Source organism: Macaca thibetana, chromosome 6, assembly GCF_024542745.1.
Source record: "Macaca thibetana thibetana isolate TM-01 chromosome 6, ASM2454274v1, whole genome shotgun sequence".
In the NCBI taxonomy this organism is placed as follows: Eukaryota; Metazoa; Chordata; class Mammalia; order Primates; family Cercopithecidae; genus Macaca; species Macaca thibetana.
In genome coordinates this window covers 155,150,362-155,177,366 of record NC_065583.1, presented here as the reverse complement: position 1 = coordinate 155,177,366, position 27,005 = coordinate 155,150,362, and the positions used below count along the sequence as shown (strand labels likewise).

The following is a 27,005-nucleotide window of genomic DNA, read 5'->3' as shown; positions in this document are numbered from 1 at the left end:
ACTAGTCATCCCATACTTAGCAAGTACACAAGTTGCATATACACTATGTTCCTTCCTTAGAGCAAAGTATTTCAATGCAGTCGTGTGTGTGTGTGTGTGTGTGTGTGTGTGTATAACTGAACTCACTGTAGATTTTATTGGATCAGATATATGAAGAGACCTGGAAGACTCGGGTTTGTCTGGAACTGGGTGAAATAGAGAAGGACGATCATTGACATAGAAAGCTCATTACTTTGTCCTTTGATTATAAATAGTCTTACAATAAAATGGCATCTCCACTGTCTAAAACACATTTTTACATTTGCTCTCCTTCTGAAATTATTTATGTGAAATTAACAAATCTGCTTATTACCTTAGAAGCAAATGTTCCCTAATTTATATTATTTATTGTATATTTGTAGATCCATTTAAAATTGATTTGCAATATAAGGAAATAAATGCATTTTATAAGTTGTTTGCTTTGTGTAGCGGATCTGGTTAACCATAGGACTATTGTTGCATTGAAACAAAATAGAATTAATCTGTTCAGGTAAATAGAACTGGAAGTGAGATTTGTTGTCACTCCTCCTCCCTCAAGTACTGACCAGTCTTTTAATTCACACATAACTAACACTCTATGCAATAATATGTTTTTTGTTCTCTGTCTTTTCAAATAGAACTCAAGCTCCATGAGGAGATATTTCATTGTAGGTAAGCACATTCTTGTCAGTTAGTTCTTTCATGTTTATTAGCATAGCCCCTGTGTCTAGATCATTTCCAGGTATTCAGTAGCCATTTAAAAATTATTTGTTGAATGAATTGTTATTTTAAAGAACATCCATAAGTTTTCTGATTGGGCATGGGAATACATGCCCATCTTTGGACTGAATATCCATTTTTCCCTTCTTTTATCAAAATACTGGTTAAATGATAGGGACAATTGTTAGAAGGAATTTTATATCTAAAAATATTTTCCCTCCTATCGATGTAAAAAATAGTGATAGTAGTTCTGGCTTTTATATTAATTCGACGTTTCAAAGTGGTTTTGTTTTTTATGACAATATTCTACATTCTTGAAAACCACTCGTTCATGTGAGTGCTACCATTTATGCTTGTGCAGCATATAAATATGGAGAGAAGATAAGGAAAAAGTTTACCCTGTGTCTCCTTCCCTGTAACATAGTTTACTATATTGATTTGCCACTTTCTACTCCTGAAGTAAAATTTTGCAACAGGCATTTGGGAAACTCTGGATAAAGAAAAAAAATTTAATATCATACAAAGAGACAAGAGGTGACTTCTTTTTTATTTTTCATTTAGAATTTGTAGTCTAATTAAAGAAAATGCACATATATCTAAAGATAATCATGGATAATAAACTCATATAATTACTACTTTCAGTGGCTATAACAACAGCCAAAGCACTAACAGAAATGAAAAAGGTTTATCAGCATTATGCAAATACATATCCTCTTTAAGAATTCCTATTATAGTGAAAGCATTAAAATAATTCAACACATACAGAGACCATATACTTTGTGATCTTTTTTAAAAAGTATTCAAAATATATTTCTGTGTGCAAAACATTTTCATAATGATCTTGTTTAAATGAAAGTATTTAGAATAGCACATTGTAAAATTACATTGCAGAGCACAATTATTTTTCTCTTTAGAAGACACATAATAAAATAGAATCATCAGTGTTTTTTCGTAAACATGAATCTTTAGAGTGTTACTTGATCCTGCATAATAAGGGTACTTTTTTGCTTAATGTAAGCATAGTATACTAATTCTTTTAAAATTCAGAAAGCATATTTACAGTCTAGGCAGATGGGATATGAAGGTCACACAGCATGAGCAGTGAAATATCTCATTTACCTAGAGTTCTAGAGAGAATTTTAGGAACTCTTATTTATTATCAGTGCATAGATAAGAGTAAACTATACAAAACTGTTTGCAAAACTCTCCTCTTTCTACTCAGAAGGATTTCCCTAGAATAATCATTATGGACTCTGTCCATCCTTTACTCATTCACTGCATGGGAACAGGTGCTAGTTATGAGATCGGTAAGTTTAGAAAGCTAACCAATTTCATACCTGTTGTGCAATTCTCAATTCACCAACTGTTGTGCGTTTCTTAATCATTTCCTTTCTTTTTCTTATAGAGAGCAGTCATGATGGTCTGCACTCCACACAAGGCAACAGAGTGAAAGAGCAGGTTCTGGTTCTTTGGGGTAGTCCTGAAGCTTCCTAAGAAAGTTCACATCAGGTGATGGATAGGAGCAACCCTACAAAACCAGCCTTAGACTATTTTTCAAACAGTAAGTAATAAAGGTGACATTTTGATCTTTATCTGTTTAATTACTTCTGCTGTAATTCTATTGATTCTAACATTGAAGGAGCAGTAAATTTGTATGTATTATCAAACTATAAAACAATAAAACTATCAAATACATTATCACATCCTTATGTTCTTATAATATTGTTCTTTTTTAACAGTTTTTATTCTTATTTGTTCATTGGTTTGTCTTCATGTTATGTCTTTTCTACTATCAAACTGAACATGTTGACATCATAGGCTATCAAAACTGTACATTTCTGATGCTAAGCATAGAGACTTAGCAAGAGTAAATATGCCAAAATGGAATGTTGTTAGCCATAGTGTGTATTATTATTTCTTTTATACGTTTCATCACTATTAGAAGAGTTTATCAGTTTTTGCCTAGATTAATGACACACAAACCATCTACATACGAATCATACCTTATTTCCTCACTGCAATTTTTAATGTTGCTATTTTTGCCTGTTAACATTCCATAGGTTTATCACATTGCTTAAAGTTTTAATTCAATTTCTTTATTGTTGTCATGAGAGATTGCTTTTAACCTTCCAGTGTGCAAGGTCTCATTTTCACTAACGTAATCTCAACTTTAGCTGAGCACAATACCACGTTTCCCAGCATCCCTTGCATCTAGATGCAACTGTATTAAAATAAGCTGTGTGAGGTCGGGCGTGGTGGCTCACTCCTGTAATCCCAGCACTTTGGGAGGCTGAGGCGGGCGGATCACGAGGTCAGGAAATCGAGACCATCCTGGCTAACGCAGTGAAACCCCGTCTCTATCAAAAATACAAAAAAAAATTAGCTGGGCGTGGTGGCAGGTGCCTGTAGTCCCAGCTACTTGGGAGGCTGAGGCAGGAGAATGGCGTGAACTTGGGAGGCGGAGCTTGCAGTGAGCAGAGATTGCGCCACTGCACTCCAGCTTACGCGACAGAGCGAGACTCATCTCAAAAATAATAATAATAATTTAAAAATAAATAATAATAATACTAACCTGTGTGAAACTTCTGGGATGGCTCCTTAAATGCAGTTGACTCATTAGGGAGGTAGGACTTTTTTATTTTTCTACACTTTCTGCTGCTGTCCTGGAATGCAGACATCGTGTCTAGAAGCATGAAATTGCCTTGAAGATAGAAGTCATGCATTGAAGTTAGTAAAAGAGAAATGTAAGTATATAGGTTTCTGAAGAAAATGGGAAGCTTATGTACTAGCAACAGAATACTTACTATGCAGGCTTCTTATGTGTAAAAGAGGAAAAATTCTCATTTTATTAAGTTTCTGAAATTAGATTTCTAAATGCTGGTTCTCTTTTTTATTGAAAGTAATGGCAAAAAAAAATGGCGTTTTTTGCCATTACTAAATGCCGTGAATAGTGTCTGTTAAACACTGGAGATGATAAAAACAATAATTTTTCTGTTAATTATAAAAATCTGAACATTTTTCTGATTATATTTCACACATGACACACCGTTTTATTTGCAGATTTTTTTATCCCCAATGTTTTTATTAATTTATTACCAACACAGCACACAATTCTAGTGGCAATGCATTACCTCTGCAGCTGATCTTGAATTCAGAAGGCCTATTTATTGCATTCATTACTGCTTAGATGACATCTTAAATCCATTAATTAGATTATTATGCTCTATTCTATACATTTATTGATCTATAGATTTCGTGGACAGAAGTTTCAAAACATACCGGAAAATTTAGTAATAGCTTTTTAGAATCTATTCTTCAACATAGTTATTGAAAGTGAACAAGAAGGACCTCCTCTAGATATTATGTTGAGAACCACTTCTTTGATTTGTTGAATATGTGTACAGTGGATACCATGTGGCTTTATTATGAGGAGCCACTTATGTGGCTGAATTACAATTCACAAAACCTTGTCAAAGGGAAAATATTAGGACAAATTTACAAGTCACATGCCAAGAAAAAAATCTTTCTAAATGCTTATAAGAAATACCTTAATTAATGGGAGCCCTTCAAATTATATAAAATGTCATAAGTAGGATTTGCAACACAACCAGCAATTTGCTGATTGAAATATGTTCATTCATACTGACTTCACCTGCTGAATGGAATATTGTGCTGTACCGTCCTTAACTTTGGAGAATTAAGGAATATTCCCTTCTGGTGTTCAACAACAACAACAAAAGAGCAAGAAAGATATATTCTTAATTTTTGAAGAAGAATGTAGAGATACTTAAAAGAGACACTGAAGGTAGCAGAAAGAAGATTATTACCATCCCCAAAGTGTTTGCTCATTAAAACATTTTGTGACTTTCTTTGCCAATATCATACCTATTTGGATAATTATTTTACTATCCACACAGTTATGAGAGTGAGAAGAGGGAATATAAAAGATGGAACAAGAGGGAATCTGTGTGGCAATCACAGTAATCACAGGCTGGTTGGGATCCTAAACTTGGCCACATCACAAAATCATGTTCAAGTTTAAAGTCATGAGAGAGGCCAGGCATAGTGGCTCACACCTATAATCCCTGCACTTTGGGAGGCCAAGGTGGGAGGATTGCTTAGGGCAAAGAGTTCAAGACCAGCCTGGGCAACATAGTGAGATCCCATCTAAAAAAATTGTTCTTTAAGTTAGCCTTATGTCGTGGCATGTGCCTGTGGTACCAGCTACTCGGGTGGCTGAAGTGGGAGGGTCGCTTGAGCCTAGAGGTTGAGCCGTAATCATGCCACTGCACTTCAGCCTTGGTGACAGAACAAGACTCTGTCTCCAAAAGTAAAAAACAAAACAACAAAAAAAGTAAAGTCACAAGAAACTGAGATGTTATTAAGGTTGTTTTATGTTGATTTTCCACTAGACCAGCATTTAGCCTATACAAAGGCATATACAAAATAAACCCTAAACCTAAATGGAATTCAGCAGCAGCAGTGCGGGTTAAAGAAGCCACCAGTTCCCTGGAGGCCAGAACCACAGGCCTGTGGCCTTTTTTATTGTTTTGACAGGGAGGTGGAAAGCAGGAATATATCTGTATTCAAGTGCCTGCTCTGTTGCTGTCTGAGAAAATCCGCGCTGTAGCACATCAAAGTTTTTTCAAACTGCATTTCTTCGGACATCTTTGGGGTTTACGTAAACATTTAATAGAGCTGCCCTAGCCCCTGCTTACACACAACACAAAGTCATATGTCTAGTCTCATATGTATGTATGCTTGAATTGTAGCAAAAAGTTTGCTAAAATTTAAGTGAAGTAATGTTGAAGGTTGAATCATTTGAAACAAATTACCTGCACCAAAATATTCTTTGCTATACTGATTTCTGTCCCACCCCTAATGGGACTGAATTTTAATCTTAACTCTGCTTGTAATTAGGTATTTATATGTGTCTATTCATTTTTTGTAAGATGTCTCTTCAGGGATAAAATGGGGGTAGCAAAAAATAATTTTTACAGACATTTATATGGCTTTGATAACAATTGTCTGTTCTACTTATTTGACTGATTCTAAATTCTAAAGGTTATTTTACAGTTAGTAAATTATATAATTTTTATGCAACAATTTGCCTGCCAGGATTCCTATAATACTTGTCAGCTATCAGTAGGTATAAGCCTGTTAGCCTCTACTGTGAAGATAATATCTCTTTAAGTTATAATGCATTTACAATTGTTAGAGTTTCTAAAGTCTTTTTAAGTTACAGATGCTTCTGAGGATGATGGTTTTCAAGGAGATAGTTCTTTGACAAAAAAAAAGACAATATGGGACTTAGTGTTATATTAATTTACAAATTATGTTTTTGTTATAAAGAGATAAAAGGTGTGCTGTACTAGCTATAAATTACTGTATGCCACATTTTGTATGATTGTTTTCCATAATATTATAGAACGTGGCACTTAAATAGTATCATGAAAAAAGTTTATTCAAGAAATAATAAGACATTAATGAAATATGATTAATATATATTAAGACTATATTTAAAAATAATTATGTATTTCTAATCCTAAGCTTTTTAATGTGACATTATTTTTTTCTGTGATATAATTTCAGTTTAGAAGAACTTTAAATTTTAATAAGATTTTAAGGTGATTCAGTAATGTTAACATACTTTTCTTTGGTAAATTTTGTTTGTTAACATTTTAGCTGCATTAATTAAATATTTATATAGCTAATTTTAATACTGATATTTTAATACAATTCTTAATTTTACTCCTGGCTTTCAATCATTCATATATGTTTTTAAAAATTGCTTTTTTCATTGCTTTACTTTTTAATTACTTAGTCTTAATCGTATATGGTTGATTTTAAAAGTTAAATATTTCTATAAGATTTATAAAGACAAGCTGGGCGCAGTGGCTCATGCCTGTAATCCCATCACTTTGGGAGGCTGAGAAGGGCAGATCAGTTAAGGTCAGAAGTTCAAGACCAGCCTGGTCAACATGGTGAAACCCGTCTCTACTGAAAATACAAAAATTAGCCTGGTGTGGTGGCAGGCCCCTGTAATTCCAGATACTTAGGAGGCTGAGGCAGGAGAATCACTTGAACCTTGGAAGCGGAGGTTGTAGTGAGCTGAAACCATGCCATTGCACTCCAGCCTGGGCAACAAGAGTGAAACTCTGTCTCAAAAAAAAAAAAAAAAAAAAAAATTATGAAGACAATAGAAATATCCTGGCTATGTCTGTATCAATAGGTTTTTCACATTAAACCAAAGTCACAAATATGGTTTGATTCTAATTAATTCTAATGCATTTGCAGGTTACAAACTGTATTGTATTATCTAATTATCTGTTGATCCACTCTGTGTACTGTTGTATAAGTTGGGGTGATTAACCTCCACCTTTATTATGTAATTCAAATGTAGCATATAGACCTCAATGATAAGATTGATCATGGTGCATTTAATCATTAATTTATTATTAATCTCTTTTATCCTAGTACTTAGAGAGCAGATTTTTCTCAACAAATATTTAAGCAATAATTAAATAAAATAGGCCGGGCCCGGTGGCTCACGCCTGTAATCCCAGCACTTTGGAAGGCCGAGGCAGGCGGCTCACCTGAGATCGGGAGTTCAAGATCAGCCTGACCAACATGGAGAAACCCTGTCTCTACTAAAAATACAAAAAATTATCCGGGCATGGTGGTGCATGCCTGTAATTCCAGCTGCTGGGGAGGCTGAGGCAGGAGAATCCCTTGAACTCGGGAGTTGGAGGTTGTGGTGAGCCAAGATCATGCCATTGCACTCCAGCCTGGGCAACAGGGGCGAAACTCCATCTCAAAAAAAAAATAATAATAAATAAATAAAATATAGCCTTGTGTCAATTAGCAATGAGGATATGTTCGGAGAAGCGTGTGGTTAGGTGATTTTGTTACTGTGCAAACAACAGAGTGAGCCATCTGTAATGGTGATAGAAATTTTTCAACCCTATAAAAATCTTAATGGGCCATTGTTTTACATGCTGTCTCTTACTGATGTAAACATTGTAATGTGGCACATGATTATATAAAAAATATGAATCCATTCATTATTTATGCATTCATCCATTTGACCTATGGTAGTGTCCTATTGAAAATGAGTCATTGTAATATAGAAATCCACTATTAGTTGTTTTCACTTTCTCTTTTTCTTGGGGAAGTGTGAGTATTGATTTTAAGTCTAAAGAATGGGATATACACACAATCAATTATCAAGCAGTGACACCTTGTGCGAAATAATAAACCCATCTAAGATCCTAGCAATTCATTCAGAAAATAAACCTGTAAATATATCTTGGATATGTCAAATGTTATTGTAAAAATTAATGAAACTAAGCAATGGGAATGTGAGTAGTAAATTACTGGAGAAAATATTATAAAATTTACTTTTTTAAATTTCAAAACTTTATATTTCCTTCTTTAAAACTGAAAATTTTTCTGTACATATCTAAAACTAATTGTGTCACTTTTCATTTTGTTACAATATAGAGTAATGCTTCAAAATACAAACATAATAGATAGATTCAATTACTTAGGGGAGTTTAAACCTGGAGGTAACATTAGAAATAGAAATAATAAAACGCAGTGTTTTTGGATTTGTCTGTTAAGATGATTTTAATCCAGATCATATTTAATGGTTTACATAGTTGTATATCAAATTTGGTTTCATAAATTATATAGTAAATTTAAAAATGCAAAAAATGTGTATTAAGTTATAATATACATTCTATAACCTATGAATCCATATAACTCGGGCAAGAAAATTATATAATTAAAAATAAAACCTTTTTGTTCTGAATTACATTTTACGGACAGCTATATAATTCACACTCACAAAGGAATCATAAAAACTCTAGGTATAATCTTGTCAGTAAAAATATTTGTTGTATCATATGTATGAAGTATACAATTGATTAAAAAATGACAAGGTCTGCCTTCTATCCAATGGCAGTAACAGAAGATAATGGCATCTAAGTAGCCCTGTCTCCTTTCTTTTTGGCATTGATTTATATATCTTCACCAGCTTTGCTGTTTTCACTCCAATAACAGATTATTTAGTAAGCCAAAGCAAAACAAACAAACAAACAAATCCTGTGAGCAGCCACAAACTGAAGGACTATGATTTTTAGTCAATGTAAGTAACACAATAATTTTAGGTTAACCAATGTGTCAAAGAGAATGAAGAAAAATTATTACAAAAATGAAAAAATAAACTGGTCTAGGTCAAAATGTACTCCTTTTAAAGAGAGTAGTCAACTGATATTAAAGCCTACGACATAGAATGTGCCATATGGAGTATGCCATATCAAAATATTTCTGCTTTTTCTTTCTCCAACTACTGCAGACCCTAATTATCTCCTTATCCGATCACTTTAAAGTTATTCAACAAATCATAATTATGCCATTGTTAGCATCAGAAACTGAAAGCCTACTGTCAAAAGTGATCTAAACTATCACTATTTGGATTTATTATCAATTTAATTTACTTATAAAAAGATGGACTTTCAATTTGAGAATGACATAAAAATCAATTCATTCCTCTGTGCATCCGTATTGTGTCATTGGTAGTTTAAGCTTTTCATCTAATATTAGATTGCATGCAGGATTTTATATCTAATTCCTCTGGTGGATGTACTTTAGAAAATGCAAAAATAAAATGCAGCAATTCATATTGGCAGATTTACTATTGAGACCAATGCTTTCTTAAAGGTTTTGTTTAAAATCCTTACTTTAGCAAAACTGATAAAGATTTTTGAATATCAGAGCATGTAAAAGAGATTCTTACATTAAATCTGGCATATTTCTTATATTACATATTACAATTTACTTGAACATGGCTATCTGTAAAACCATATATATGATCCAGAAGAGACTCAAACTAAATTAAGTTTTAACAGCCATCAATTTATTTTAAAATGACACAGTCATGAAAAATGATCTATCAGGGTTTGTAAATCTTATTCTGTTAGCTATTGCTAGAGATAGTCTAAACATATTCCACTTGGAATATGAGATCAAGACAGAGATTTTCTATTAGTAATAATATTCAGATTATCTTTATTTTAATGTATAAATTTAAAATTCTTAGACTATTTTCAACAATATTTTCCATTTCTTTTTTTTTTTTTTTTAGATGGAGTCTCGCTCTGTTGCCCAGGCTGGAGTGCAGTGGCCGGATCTCGGCTCACTGCAAGCTCCACCCCCGGGTTCACGCCATTCTCCTGCCTCAGCCTCCCGAGTAGCTGGGACTACAGGCGCCCGCCACCTCGCCCGGCTAGTTTTTTGTATTTTTTAGTAGAGACGGGGTTTCACCGTGTTAGCCAGGATGGTCTCGATCTCCTGACCTCGTGATCCGCCTGTCTCGGCCTCCCAAAGTGCTGGGATTATAGGCTTGAGCCACCGCGCCCGGCCTCCATTTCTATATGTATTTAATTTGTAAACAAATGTAATTACTTTATTTATTTATTAACTTTTATTTTCAGTTCAGGGGTATATGTGCAGGTTTGTTGTTTGTGATATAGGTAAACCTATAGGTAAATAGGTATACAAATTATTTTGACACCCAGGTATTAAGCTTATGTGTGTTAGTGAAAAATGTTATTACTTTAAATATCCAAGTTATTCAGCTGCATTTGATCTCATTCTTTAGTCCAATATAAATAAGAGTAAAACAATGACATTTAAGGCCACCAGGCTATTCTCATTTTCGGAAAAAATGCTGGATTACATTACCAGCATATTAAATGAGAATATCAAGGTATAATATCTCCCTAGAAATTGTCTCACCTTCAATACTATTGACATTTTTGAAACTGATAATTTTGTTGTGGGCTGTAGCCTTGTATTATAGGAGGTTTAACAGTTTTCCTGGACTGAACTTACTGGATGTGAATAGCACACTCCACTACCCACGGTAATAAGAACTAAAATTGTCTCTAAACATTGACAAACGGTCCCTGGTAGTCAAACTCACCCCTGGTTGAGACCGTGTTGTTGAAAATAAAACAAAAACTTTCACATCAATAACTATGTCAGGCCGTGTATATTAAGGATTAACATTAAGACAATATGGAGCAGGCACTACATGAAAGCAGTGACGATTTGGAATTAGTGGCACATTATCCTAATAATTATCTTAATATAGTGACTTTAATATCTAAATATCATCATATAGAGTTTTTCATAGATTTTTTCATTAGTATAACTTATGATGTTGTGTATATTACACTGTGTATACCGTTATTTTGAGAGAAAATTTTGGGAGATTTTGCCAAGGTATTTTCAATTATAGGTGTTTAATTAATACATTCTAAGCAAGTGGGTCTCAAAAAAAAGGAATTTAACACCCCACATTCTTCTTCCCATCCAGTGGACATTTGTCAATGTGTACAGATATTTCTGATAAAAAAACTGTGAAAGAGAGGGTGTGCTACTGGCATCTGGTGGTCGAGGCTAGGGATGCTGCTAATCATCTTAGATGTACATGATAGCTCCCCACAATGACTTTGAGAAGCCCTGCTCTAACACTACTGCAGGATGAATTTTAAGCACAATTATGAGAGAGGACCTAGAGATTGAATTTTAAAGGAGAAAATATAATTGCAAAAGAAGAATGAAGATTGTTATAACAGGGGCAAGTAGAAGTTAGAAGAAAATGTGATAAAGTAAATCTACATTTTAGAATAGTACTGGAAGTTATTATAAGGTGTTACAGACAAATCTGAGAGTTCCATAAGTGACCTAAGAAATTATGGACACTGCAAGACTAAATAATCCTTCATTTAGGAAGGAGCTTAAAAATACTTTCTCAAGCATGCCAAGTCACAAAAATATGAGTTATCCTGAGCTTTTTTTAACTGTAAGCTTTCAAGTCATTGTTTGGAATCTTCAGAACCTCTCTAGGGTTTGGGATTTAAGAAGCAGTATGTAGATAGTGAGCTTAAGATGCCAAGCACAACATATAAAACTATAAAAATCCATATGATCTTGAAAGCTTAAATGGAGGCCCAGCACAAAACAATTGCTGAGTATATTATTCACATTATCTGAAAGTATGTAAAAGAAACACATTATTTGTTAATAAAGATATGAGAAAGAAAATTCCAAGGAGTTTCTAAAAAGTGAACAACCACAAAATTTCAATGGCTTACAACAAAAATTTTCTTCTTCTCATTCATGTTACTTGATGGAAAATCAAATGGCTGCCTAGAGACAGCGTGGAGGGAGAGATTGATTACTGAGGTGCACAAGAAAACTTTTCATAATGATGGTTGTGAGTGTAGTGGTATTTCCAAAAGTATATACATACATATTAAATTTGACCACATCACACATTTCAAGTATACTCAATTTACTATGCATCTCTTATTATACCCCAGGAAAGTTGAAGATATGACAATGAAAAAAAATTCTTCCACCAACTACCCATCAATTTTCTTCTTCCGTTAGCCTCACAGATTTCACAGTTCATTAAAGGAAAGATGCAAATATGTTCAAAGTGTACATATTCTGAGACCCATACCTTGTCATTAGCTCAATAAAGAGAAACATTGTCCATGGCATGAAATGAACATATGGCTTCTGGACACTCTAAGACATGAACACACTTTGGAGGCTCACCCCGTTGTCATTCATTGCTCTTAGAGCTTAGATGAGAAAAACACAAAAATAAGATCAAAAGATGACATTTAGATGCCCATCAAGAAAGATGTGTTGCAAACTGGAGAGGTCAGGGCTTTAAGTACTGTAACTTACTGTATGTTAAAGTACTGTATGTTACTGTAGAAACTTACTCATTTTCCCCTCAGAACAACTCTATCTCAGGAGGTGAGTCTGAGAGCTACTGTTTCTTTGTAAAGGTTTTATCTGATCAGACCCACTGTCATCATGTCAGTCCCACTGCCCCTAAATGGTTTGACTCCTGATGTTTTGATTTCAAAGACTTCTGATTCTAGCTTCATAGCTGTGTCCATTTCCCACCTTACCACTATTTACTTTGAATTTTGTTGCATGCCGAGACCAGTGACTGCCACAAATGTGACTGTTCCTAGAACATGCTTTCTGCTCTGATCTTTAGTCAGTGTGCAGACTCTAACATAAACTCCTTTCTATCGTATTTTCTTGAGTCCAAGAGCCCATAGGTTTTATAATGCACTATCTTATGTCCCATTAAGCAAGTAAGTAGCATTATGGCTAATTAAACTAAGACATACCACTGAATTGTAAAATGCATCATATTTTCAGGAGATATGAAAATATGAAATGTATGGGTCTTGGAATACATGAACGGTGACAGTATCTTTGGAAAGTGCATTCAGTGTGTAGCATTGCTGAAGATGTCTTCAAGAGCTGAGCTGCTTCCTTTAGTTTGGAATACGTATGTAAATTCTTTGCAGAGGATATTTGTCTCTTCTATCTCATCATTTATTTACTCAATCATTTGTTGATATCAGTGTGGACTAAGGAAAATTATATTTTTTGGTATAATCCAAATATAATACTAATTAATTTATTGTGTTGCTAAAATTATTCCAGTAATTGAAAGGTCATTCACTTGGCCCCTGTGCTTGTTTGACAAATATGTTTTTGTTCATATTTTCATAATTTCTGGCACTACAGGATGTTCCAGGCTCATCTTGTGTATTTTATTCCTCATTCTTAAAATCAGCCACTTTCAAAGATGCCCTTCTTCTATATAAGAAATCAATATTTAAGTGCTAGGTGTACTTATAGCTAAGGGAGTATCATTTTTTTCATAGCTCTCTAACATGAGAGAGCAAAGAAATATATGTGTATATTCTTACACATGTATAGGCAGATATCTTTACATATTTCTATATGTAACCATCTATATTAGTCCATTGTCTCATTGCTATGAAGAACTACCTGAGACTAGGTCATTCATGAGGAAAAAAGATTTAATTGCCTCTCAGTTCCACAGGCCATACAGGAAGCATGGATGGGGAAGCCTCAGAAAACGTACAATCATAGCAGGAGGCAAAGGGGGAGTGGGCATATCTTACGTGGCTGGAGAAGGAGGGAGAGAACTAAGGGGAAGATGCTACACACTTTTAAACAACCAGATTGTGTGAGAACTCACTCATTATCACAAGAACAGCAAGGAGGAAATCTGCCCCATGATCCAATCCCCTCCCATTGAACCCCTCCTTCAACACTGGGGATTAAAACTGGACAAGAGATTTGGGCGTGGACAAAAATGTAAACCATATCACCATCTATGTCTACATTAAGCTAAACATGGGTTCTTACTGATGTCGCTACCTCTAACCTAGTCCCACAAGCATCACTACCTTCCTGTATCTCTAAACCCCCACTCCAACAATAAAAATCCTGACTCTCACCATCTGACATCTATTTAGTTAATTGTTCACTTCCAGTATATGTGTATAGCTATACCAGATTGATAACCTGCCCTTGGTAGAAGAACATATTTATCAACTAGATTAAATGCCTTGTACAAGTTTCTTTTGCCTTTCATCTTAAGAGAGTGCACTCATTTTCAATATCACTTTGACCAGCATCCTTTCCCTTAAGTCCCTCACTGAAGTTATTTTGTATGGTTCCTAACCGAGCTAGATAAATTTGTAACAGTCTGCATTCCATCCTGAGATTCTAGTTGTAGAATTAATTTTTTATTAAAAATATAACTATTATTTTGGTAAATATTAGCATTTCTGTGCCACACTACTATATGTAAATATCAAAGAAAGGTCCAGGAAGCTATACAAAATTTAAGTAAAGTGCTGAATGTTGAACCTAATAATAACTTGGCTAAAGTAAGTACAGAAAGCAATTTTTATTTGTGTAAATTTATGGAATATAAATATCATTTTGTTACCTTCATAAAGTACATGGTGTTGAAGTCAGGGTTTTAGAATATACATCACCTGAAAAATGTACATTGTACTCATTACATAATTTCTCATCATCCCCTCCTCCCACCCTCCTGAAATTTCCAAGTCTCTTTTGCCTATCATTCCACATTCTCTCTCCATGTGTATACATTATTTAGCTTCCAGTTGTAAGTGAGAACGTGCAGTATTTGTCTTTCTGTGTCTGATTTGTTTCACTTAAAATAATGACTAGTTACTTCCATGTCATTGCAAAAGACATGATTTTATTCTTTTTTATAGCTGAATAGTATTCTAGAGTGCATATATGCTAGTTTTATTAATCTGATCATCCATTGACGGACACATTGCTATTGTGAATAGTGCTGCGAAAAAATATGGGTGCAGGTATCTTTTTCATATAATTATCTGTCCTCCTTTGGGTAGATATCCAGTAGTGGGATTGTTGGGTGAAACTGCAGTTTTATTAAGAATGTATATTCTGTAGTTGCTGTGTAAAATTTTTCTGTAAATGTCAGTTAGGTCTGTTTTGTCTAAAGTTGAATTTAAGTCTTATGCTTGTTTATTTGTTTTCTGTCTTGACGATATGTTTAATGCTGTGAGTGAGATGGTAAAGTCCCCCATTATTAATGTATTGCTGTCTATTCCTTTTTTACGTCTAGTAATATCTATTTTATGAATCTTGGTGCTCTAGAGTTGGAGGCATATGTGATTAGAACTGCTATATCCTCTTACTGAATTGATCCCTTTATCATTATGTAATGGCCTCCTTTGTCATTGTTATAGTGTTTTAGGTTTAAGTTCTGTTTTACTTGATATAAGTATAGCTATTCCTGCTTGCTTTTAGTTTCCATTACATGGAGTATCTTTTTTCATCCATTTACTTTAAATCTATATGTGTCTTTACTTTCAGTCTGTATGTGTCTATACATTTCTTGTAAGCAGCACATTTTTGGATTTTTTTTAGTTTGTTCCATCAATCTACCTTTTTTTTTTTTTTTTTCCAGATGGAGTTTCACTCTGTCATCCAGACTGGAGTGTAGTGGCGCAATCTCAGTTCACTGCAACCTTTGCCTCACAGGTTCAAGTGATTCTCCTGCTTCAGCCTCCCGAGTAGCTGGGATTACAGGTGCCAGCCACCATGCCCAGCTAATTTTTGTATTTTTAGTAGAGACAGGGTTTCACTATGTTGGCCAGGCTGGTCTCAAACTCCTGACCTCGTGATCCACCCACCTCAGCCTCCCAAAGTGCTGGGATTACAGGCGCAAGCAACTGCACCTGGCCCAACATCAATCTGTATCTTTTAAGTGAAATGTTTAATCCATTTATATTCAAGGTTAATATTAATACATGAGGTTTTCTTTCTGCCATATTGCTGTTTGTTTTCTGCTTGTTTTATAAGTTCTTTGGGGTTATTTTATTGTTGTTTTTTGCTTTTCTTTCTATCTGTCTTTTTGTCTTTGTGGTTTGGCGGAAATCTGTTGTGTTGCTATTTGATTTCTTTCCCTACTTTGTGTGACTGTTTTACAAGACCTGTGAGTTTGCTACTTTCATGTGTTTTGATGATGATGAATGTTGACCTTTCATTTTTGTGTTTGGGACACCTTTGAGTATTTCTCATAGGACTCATTCAGTGGCAATGAATTCCCTCAGTGTGTACTTGTCTGGAAAATACTTTGAGTCATTTCAAGAAGATTAGCAATGAGTTATGTCAATCAGGCCATTGGTGTGTATTTGGTGGCACATTTACTCTGTATTGTTTCACATCGGAACCATCTCAGTTAAGTTTTATTATTTGCTCTATGTTGCAGATGAAGAAACTGAAGCTGAGAGAGGTTTAGTGAATGACTAAAGAGGTTGTCAGGCTGCAGGGGGAAAAAAACCTGTATCACTAGCCTGCAATGCTTCCCAAAGTATGCAGCTTATTATTATCAGTCACTTTATGAGCACAAAATGCTGTGCTATATAACAAAATAATACAATGTACATATGTATAAAAGTTAACATATACATATCAAATTAACATAAGCATAACTTTAATCACATATATTGATAAACAAAAATATAAAGTAATATATGGTAATGACCCAACCACTTGCCTAAGTTACATGTATTACACAAGTTTTGAGGAGGGACTTCAGCTGTGTGTGAATCAGCAATTTGGATTGTACGGTTGATTACCCATTAGTTCAGAATTTTAATAATTTAAAATACATTTATTCTATATTTAATAATTTAAAATACAATTATTAAAATGTATTTTAATAATTTAAAATACAATTATTAAAATGTATTTTAATAATTTAAAATACATTTAAAATACATTTATTAACAACTGGAAGACCTTATAATAGACGGGGAAATTTGATAGATGAATAATGCTCAGGAGATATCAGCACGTTTTGGAAGGATATTCCCATGAAGAGCAAAAGTATTGTGGGAAGTGTGGGAAGTGTTATGGTGTGAGAGTAATATAGGTTCCAGAATGTGTTTATATTGTTTTATTGGAGGTGTTGGGGAACCTTTCATGGAAGGTGTGTGGTAGACTGTGTGGACAGGTTTCCTCAACCTTCATTCCACTCTTCTTAAAGTTGAAGGGGTTAGAAAATTAAAACAAAACAAAACAAGCAATGCAGCTTCCTTTGAGCCAGTTTTATGAATGCAGCTTAGACCACTTACCCATTCTTTGCATGTGAATTAGACTTAGAAAAATGGAAAAGATCAAAGCCTGTCTTGCTATTGTTGATTCTGGCAAGTGAAATCATGGAGACAATAGTTCAGCAGTGGAAGTGGTAGGATTCAATATCCTTGTGCCTAATCACCAGTTTCATGGGCATAAGAAGCTTAAAGTTTTAATAGTAAGAGCATCTTTTTGACCCAGGATTGCAGAAATGATTGCGTGCCTTTGAATTCAATAACTCAAAACCTTCCTCCATGCCACAGTTACAACCATACTTTAGTTATTTTAGCTCTTCCTATTGTATATGTATGAAATGCACTTTCTGCTTAAGATACCTATTGTGGTTTTTATTTCCCTATTAAAACTCTGGAAAAATGTAGCACTTAAATTATGTTTTGTGGAAATTTACTAAGCCAATAAAGCTAAAGGGGGAGAGAGTTAACCTTCTCTGCCCCCTTTTTATCAGAAGTTAGTTGTAGAAGAAATACACAATTTTTACAGAATTTTAGCACCATCTAAGTTTTGTAGACAAAGAATACACAATTTTTGCACCATCTAAGTTTTATAGGTCTGGAACACAGAGTGGTTAGATGAGCATTTCAGGGGCACTACAGTTGCAAAATAAAGCAGTCACCACAATTTTATGTGTCATACAAAGATTTTTAACTTTATGTTTAACCAATGAGCCTAGAAGCAAATGGTATTTCCATCAATAATTGTCTCATATAGAGTGTTTTGGAAAATGAAGTTATTAATACATAAAAACATGTTTATACATTTGGTTTCTAGGTATGACAAACCTATTTCTTGGTAAATTGCAAGTCCATTGCACCTGTGTTCATAGGCTCATTTGCCTAAAAATCTTGGGTTTTTTTCTGATGATCTATTAAATTTTCTTTCTGATTATCTTTTCTAATGCTGTAATAGCATTTCTAACACTTTAATGAAAGAGAACAAAAGTACATGCTTGCTCATCATTTACTAATTCAAACCATATATATTGAATACATCTATGTAGCAGGTACTGTGGTAGATGTGGAAGATAGTTGAGACAGATAACAAGCCCAACATAATGGAGCTTAGCATCACCACATAAAAGAGTTTTTTAAAAATCATAGATAAATGAATAATAATTATAAAGACAAAGAAATTCTTGCAATATAATTACATATAAGCAAATTTAGGTTGTGATTAAAGATTTTGATATTGGTCTTCTGATTCGGCTGTAGGGGGAAGTGTTTATAAGTCATCCCAAGGAAGAAGCAATTCTGATGAGAACTACTTAATGGCTTTGCAATAACAATCCAAAGATGGAAGAAAATACTTCTAAGTGTAGACAAAATGGTAAGTATAGAGAATCTAAATTAAGAGAGAGCTTAGCTTTCAGATGAATTAAAAGATCATGGTGATCAGAATGTAGAGATTGAGGAGAAACAAATGAAATAAAACTAGAAGGACAAGTAGAGATTTGTGGGTCAATTTTTAAAATTTTATTATAAATGCACTGATACTGTTCTGAACATTTTCTTAAGCATGGAAATTCAATGATTACAGCTATTGAAAAATATAACTCTTAATTTTGAGAATGAAATCGGTGGAATTGCTGGGATGAAAATGTCCAATGCAAAACAGGAGGCTAATTTAAGAAGATACTGCAAAATTGGTCATGATGGCTCAAAATGCTGTTCGTAAGAGAGAGAAGAAAATGAATAGAGTTACATATGGATGAGAGTAAACTGACAAGGCTAAATGCTAAAATGTGGGCAGTGACAGAACGTAGGTGTCAAAATAGACTTCCAGGAAAAGAAAAAATGGGTCTACAAATGAGCCAAATGCTGATCTGGGTTGCATGATCCTGAGCAGTTGCGGATGTAATTGGTTAAATAAAGTAAGTTCTTAAGATAGATTTGGCCTGGCACTATACATTCTAGAGCCCGTGAATATAAGTAGGATATAAAACCATGGGAGTGACTAAGGAGAGAATTTGGCAGAAGAAAAGGAGATATAAGATGAAAGGCAGAGGAAATTCCAACTTAATTGGCAGGTGTAGGAAGACAAGGAGATGACAAGGGAACTGGAAATGAGTAATCAGAGAGAAAAAAGTAAAAGTAAGAGTAGAATGTCATGGAAGAGTAGAATGATCATAAAGCTTTTCAATAACTGGAATGTTTCAAGAACAGGGAAATGAGCAATAAAGAGAAGAAAAAAATAGTGACCAGAGGGTATAGCAATGTGTAGATATTCATCTTGTGTTAGGTTTGATTGTTTAGACATTTTATAATAAAAATCTTTCCCAGAGAGTAATAAAATAGAAGTGAGGTTAGAGAAAGAACATTCGATTTAGCCAAAAAGTGGGAAAAGTTAGGAAATGAAGAATAAATATGTTTAAAGATAAAGTTATGGCTACTCATAGTGCAACCTCTATTTTTTTATTATTTTTAATTTTCATATTTAAAAATAGTAATTACCACTTTAAAAAATCATCCTTTTATTTGTTACATAAGAAAATGCACTAATTCAAGCCACATAGAATCATTTATATTATGACTGTCGAAACATTAATAGAATTACTGGAACTATTAACCTAATGGCCTGAAAATGTCAACTCACTTCTCTATCCTGATGATCATTAGTGAAAGGAAAGACTCCATTAAATAATGCTTACTTATAGAGAACTGGTTATATCTGTCTCATTCGCATACATATATCTATATAAGTTAATTTGATTAATAAAACAAACACAAGGAACAAACAACAAAATAAAATTTATAAATGTCATTGAAATATACATGCCTCTACCATTTGGGTATTTGTAATTATAAATTGATACACTTCATTTTGTATCCAGGAGTTAGTTAGATTGAAACTTTACCTAATGTATGATAAAATAATATGTGATTAAATTTAAAAACATGATGAATTTATTTAAAACTGGCTTACTTCAATAATGTCAGAAAGTAGTAAAATAAAATGTTTTCTTCAAAGAAATCTGTTTATTGCCTGAGATCATCTCTCTTGGCCACAAATCAATACTACTTTCTTTCATTCATCAGTGATCATAAAGCTTTTCAATAATTCTAATTTTAAAGGATGATTACAGCAAGTATATAGTCATTGATTCCTTAAAGGTTGTAGCTAAAATGAACACAAAGGTAATTTTATTTTTAATAAATGAGCCCTTTTGAAAAGTCAACCATTTTTCCTCTCACAAAACTTTGTGTAATAAGGTTATAGATTTGATCATGTATGAGTTTGCACTGTGTGTGTGTGTGTATATATATGCGTGTGATTGCAGCAATGAAGTGCACTGTTCCACAACTGGGAATTTATTCTGCTTAATTGAAAATTCCGTTTTAAAATATTTCTTTAAAGTTCTAAAATGGGTTTAAATGGGTTCATGAGCTGTAATACCATTAAAAAAATATATCCACGTATTTGTTGATTCTCCTCAGTTTAAGAAGTGGAGTTTCATACTCCTTCCCTGAGGACAGGCTAAGCTGAGTGACTCCCTTCTAAGAAATAAAACACCACAGGACTGGAATATTACCTTCTGAGACAAGGTCACGAAGGCTAGAGTTTTAATTTTGAGTGAACTATTTTGCTCCTTACTAGTGTTTCCCTCTCTTTCTCTCCTTCAACTGTCTATGAGCCCAGCCACCATGCAAATAATTCCAAACTATCTTTCCTAGAAAGCTCACATAAAGAACAGAGGCATCCTATGTGATATCCAGTCAAATGATTAAACATTTTAGAAGCAGACTACGATGCACTGAATTTGTGAAATCCTACCCCCCAGTGTAATGATATTAGGAGGTGGAGCTTTTGGTAGATGATAGTCTGTCTTCATGTTGGGGATTAGTGCCTTGATTTTTTTTTTTAATTTTAATTTTTTTTTTTTTTTTTTTTTTTTTTGAGACAGAGTCACGCTCTGTCACCCAGGCTGGAGTGGAGTGGATCCATGTCAGCTCACTGCAACCTCTGCCTCCTGGGTTCAAGTGATTCTTCTGCCTCAGCCTCCTGAGTAGCTGAGACTACAGGTGCGTGCCACCACACCTAGCTAATTTTTGTATTTTTAGTAGAGGGTTTCACCATACTTTCAGGCTGTTCTCGAACTCCTGACCACATGATCTGCCTGCCTCGGCCTCCCAGAGTACTGGGATTACAGACGTGAGCCACCGTGCCCAGCCGGGGATTAGTGCCCTTATAAAAGAGACCCCAAAAAGCATCCTTGCCCCTTCTGCCATGTGAGCTAGAGGACGGCAATCTATGAACTAAAACACGGGCTCTGACCAGACACCAAATCTGCAAGCACCTTGATTTTGCACCGTCCAGCCTCCAGGACTATGAGAAACATTTCTGTTGTTTACAAGCTACCCTGTCTATGGTATTCTGTAGTGACAGTGCAAACAAACTAAGACATGGACCTTCCAAAACGAGTTAAAGGCTTCAGGGGATGCAGCCTGGGTCAACAACATGACAACAACCTTTACTCGTGAAAGACCTCAAGTCAGAACCACCTACCCAAATCCATCATTTTCCTGACTTCTATAATTGTGTGGTGCATATTTGTTATTTTAAGCCATTAAGTTTTAGGGTAATTTTTAAATGGAGATGATACACGATCATAGGTAAAACTATAATAACAGAAAAATCTAATGGTAATAATATTTACCATTGATTGACCATAAAAACTCTATTAAAATATTGCCTCTACAAATTTAGAGAGAGCTTCAAGAATCAGTTTTTTCAGTCTAAAAGATGCCTCTTAGTTGATTTCACTATTTAAGTCCTGAGTAAAACAAGACGCTTTCTGTACATATGACATTATATTATATTCATAGGCTTAAACAAATACAGCTCAAATATTGGAAAGGTAGAAGTAATTCACATAATATATTAAAAAACATTGACTCTTTTTTTATTTTACTTCCTGAAAATTCGGTTTATTTTGTCCTTTATATTACCATATTTCCAGGAGAATGAAAGTCTGTGTAAATTAAAGATGGAGGAATAAATGTTCTCATGTAAGTATCTTGAAGAAAAGTAAAGAAAGTAATTAGTTTGGGGAGACAGAAAGTGAATGAGGTAAAGAGCAGTAAGAGGTGATATATCAGAGCCACTGGCTTTCTTCCTGTCACTATGGACAAAAACTTTTAAACCACAGTCTGTAAAGAAAACGCGGTTTGTGTTTTTCTTCTGCTTTAGGGTGTGTGGGAAGAGCCAGTCTCATGTAATGTTCCAAACCCCACATGGGGTCATTAGGGCAGAACAGAAATAATTGCATCTTGATATTAGGTAGCTTAGCCCGAGTTTAAAATGAAGCTAGCAGGGTAGGTCTCTACCAGGCTTTATTAAGAATCATGATCTTTTCCTTAGGGCAAAGAGAGGTCATTGAAATGATATAATACTTAGGTGAAGGGCAGACTTGAATTTCATAATTATTACCCTGGTTACAGCGTGTAATTTAAAATGGAAAAGTTCAATGAGGAATTGGGAGATAAGTTATAAAGATAATGAAATATTAATGGTTCATGTACAAACGTAGCTTTGACATGAAGGGTGAATGGAGGAGATGACAAATGGACATATTTGTATAATACGTGGGAAAAAATCAGCAAGCAATGAGGGTAGATTGAATATGGAATAAAAGGGAAGGAGATAGGTATCAAGAATAATCTGAAATATTGCTTTTCAGGAAGGGATATGTAGGATGCCACCTGGTGGAATAAGAAACACTGAAAAGGGACTTGTTACAAATGGGAGCACTGTGGATTTAATTATCCCCTCGTGAGCTTAAGATGATTTGCAGATTTCTAAGGGAAACTGTCGCAAAATAAATTGTATATGTGGGCCTGAGGTTTTAAAGAGAGGCCTAAGATATACAGGAAATTTAATTTTGTGAGTCACATAATACAGATTAACAGTGAAGGTCTGTGTTTGAGATTGTCCGTTGGTTACATAGCGTGGCAAGGGAGAGGGCAAAGAAGTGAGCATTCAATGACTGTGCATAGAATAAGAGTGATTCTACAAAGGAGACAGAGAGGGAATGACCTAAGGAGTAGGAGGGACACATGATGAAGATGACATCTTAGCAACAAAGAAAAAAGAAAAGGAAAAGAATGTTTCATGTTAGAGTTTATGCTGACTATTAAGGAATAATGGCAAAAGTCAAATAAGAAAAAAACATGGAAACAAAACACCACCCCTTCCCACATCCATTTATTTTATAATTATTACTCTCCACAAAATTTGTTACGATGACCCAATATCTATGGACACTAGATAAGAATGGAATTGTGGAAATGGAATCAATCAATGTAAAGAACTCTTGGTAAGTTTTGTTGTTGAGATGAGGTGAGAAATAAAAATACAGTAACAGCTTTGTCCTTGCCACCTGAACATGCTTAAAAACAGATGGTAAGTCTCTGTGTCAGAGGAAGAGGTTAACCATCTAAAAGTGATAAGGAGCAATAGACTGTGTGGTCTCTGAGAAGGTGGTAGGGAAAGGAATCCATTAGGGAAAGGATTGTATCACATACTGGGGTGGTTATGATGTGGGATCATAGGTTATGGGTTTCTGATATGTGAAGAGAGACAATTAGGAAGACAACTCAAGTTGCTTTGAAACAGCTTAACTCTAGGAGAACATGATAGAACATGCTGGAACTACCATAAATCTAGGAATAGCAAATTCACAGAGGATTTTAACAAGAGTTAGCAAGAGAAGAGTCAGATAGTGTTAAAATCCTCTGTGAATTTGCTATTCATAGATTTATGGTAGTTCCAGTATGCTCTATCATGTTCTCCTAGAGTTAAGCTGTTTCAAAGCAAGTGAGATACAGGATATGGACAAATGAACTTAGAGCATTGGCAAAAATGTAACTGAAATTATTGATGAAATGAAGAACAAATCTAGAAATGTCCTAACATATTAGAATGAGAGACTGTAGGGACAAAGAGGAGAACACTTTAATTAATCTAGTAGTCACTTGAAATGAAAAGGGAAAATGTATGACTGTAGGCATGTATGGTTAAAGTTGGCATAGGAGAAGCTCAATAGATTGGAGGCGGTGAAGACACTAAAAGACTATGATCTTGCACAAGTCATTCTCACTGACCTTGAAACTGACTCCAGGGTTAGAAAGTCTTGAAGTGGGCCAAGCATGGTGGCTCATGCCTATAATCCCAGCACTTTGCGGGGGTGAGGCGGGTGGATCACCTGAGGTAGGGAGTTCAAGACCAGCCTGGCCAACATGGTGAAACCCTGTCTCTACTAAAAATACAAAAATTACCCAGGTGTGGTGGCACATGCCTGTAGTCCCAGCCACTCGGGAGGCTGAGGCAGGAGAATTGCTTGAATCCAGGAGGCGAAGGTTGCAGTGAGCAAGATTACACCACTGCACTCCATCCGGGGTGACAGAGCAAGACTCCGTCTCAACAAAAAAAGAAAGAAAAAAAATAGAGAAAAAAGAAAAAGAGTTGAAGTGTAGAACAAGGCCTGGAGACAGGAGCCAAAGTCTCCTACGAAGTGGACAGATTAACTCAGATTTCCTTGGACTGCAGAAATGAAGGTGAAGGTGATGATAATAGTTGACTGTTCTGAGCTTTCCAGATTTTTCTTCTTGTATATTTTGTTTCTTTGTGTTATTATTTGTTTTTAAAGAGGTTATGAGAACCAATGACATGAAAATAATAATAATAATAATAATAAAGGACAGAGGGCATGGTCCATCTTTCCTAAATTGAGGGATACTATACTACTGGTACATCTCTGGGTGAACAGGAAGACTCTTCAGTCCTGGAGGCAGAGAAAATGCCTGGGCCAAGTTTCACAGCATACAGGAATGCTCTAAATACGAAATTCTCAGGAAGCACAATGAGAATTATGGAATTTGGGATTGATGAGCAGCCAGGTGTTGAGGTTCAGTAAAAATTGACTAGCTGGGATGAACTCACTGGGCCATGAGGAACGAAACTATGTAAGAGAGAGATACTGGTCAGTGTAAGAAAAGTTGCACATTTGTATTTTGGGACTATAAAGGATATATGAGACAAAACACAAGAAGTATCTGAGTCTGCTTCTTATTAGGTAACTAGAGAGTTGGAGTGCAAATATTTAGTTCCTAGAAAAGATTGTCTTAAGGAATGCAAGACAGGAAAATATCATAGTAGAATTGTATTGTATGTTTATAGAGAAATCAAAACAGAGAAATGATCAGGATCAGCCAGTGTAAAATATTATTTTTCTAAGCCAGGTGTTCATTAGCTTTTTAGATAAATACCAACTTCATGAAGGATTATGTTGCTTTACCTTAACTGCAACCCTCAAACACTGGTATTTGCATTTTCATGGAAATCTGATGAAGAAAAAATTTTAGGGGAAAAAATGTAGAAATAAAAAACAGATAAAGGAGAGGAAAACCTAAAGTAGAATTTTAGGCACTAAAATATTCAAAAATTTAAAAAATAATGAATGAAGTGATCCACAAATAGGTAGCTAGATATCATGTCTAAGAAAATCACTGAGACAAAACAGGCCAGATTTTTATGAACTCTGGATGATTTACTAGCTCAGTATAACTTGATTTAGTTACTATTTCATTTTTTGTGTTTCCCAAACAATATTACATATTTCACTGTAATTTATAAGAATGGGAACTGGGCATTTTTTAAAGAAATATGGTGTGTTTGCATAGTTTGACAAGCAAATAACACAGAAACACATAAATCATAAACTTCTGTTCATCATGGTACATGTTCCCTCCTCTGAAGATTTCCCTAGCCTCTTTCAAACAATTGCTTCTCTAGTTCTCTATACTCCTCTTGTTCATTCTCAAGGCTGATAAAATAAATTTTAGGGTAAAATAAATTATTGGAGAGGTTATAAAAGAGGGTCAAAAATTCTCCTCGTCCCCTTTCTGTGACATTTTCCGGTTGATAAAGTCGAAGTAACAAATTCTGGGTTTCTACACAGGAATTAAATCTCAGAGTTCAATGCAAATGAAAGCAGACTTCTCTTTTTGACATTCTATAGGTCAAGCTGCAAAGGGTAACCAAGACTCTTCTATCCATCTGGTATTCCAATTCCTCATCTTTTCCAACACTAATCACCTCTGATATCATATTTTGGTTGTTTCATGATCAGCATCCCCTGCTGAAGGCAACACTGTCACTAAAGACTGCTCAAAGCATCTACCTGCCTCCTTTTTCAATCTAAACTTTATATGTTAAATAGTCACACCACATCCTACTTTGTTTTGGCAACTGACAAATAAAGAGGGAATACTACACCAAAAAAAAAAAAAAAAAGAGAGAGAGAGAGACAGAGAGAGAAAAATGCAACTGGCAACTAATCTGAAGAAGTACACCTATTTCCTGGAAGCTTAAGACAATGAAAACTACAGGTGCTTTCTTGTCACAAATTTTCTGATCCTCAGTTTGCAATATCAACTGACTTTTCTCTGAAACAAGAAATGAGCTACCAGGATCTACCTACATATGCTTACATCTGATTCAGTGTTTCTTACCATTGTGATTTGCAATTTACCCAGTGAGAGAAATGAAGCTGATTCTGAGTATTCTGGGGATAATTCATCTACAAATAGTTATTTAATAACAGATTGTACATTGCTTGAGAAATATAATTAAAAAGTCTTCTGCAAGCTCAAAAAAGCTCCCAACTAAGGAAGAAAAAGAAAGAA

General features: G+C 34.6%; 1 long non-coding RNA gene across 1 annotated transcript; it reads left to right on the top strand.

Annotated features, from left to right (window-relative positions):
* The first annotated feature begins 656 nt into the window (after positions 1–656).
* On the top strand, positions 657–19,659 carry LOC126957521 (uncharacterized). Its single transcript, XR_007726809.1, has 3 exons — positions 657–690; positions 2,144–2,299; positions 18,534–19,659. It is a non-coding gene; the product is annotated as an uncharacterized LOC126957521 (long non-coding RNA).
* Positions 19,660–27,005: the final 7,346 nt, after the last annotated feature.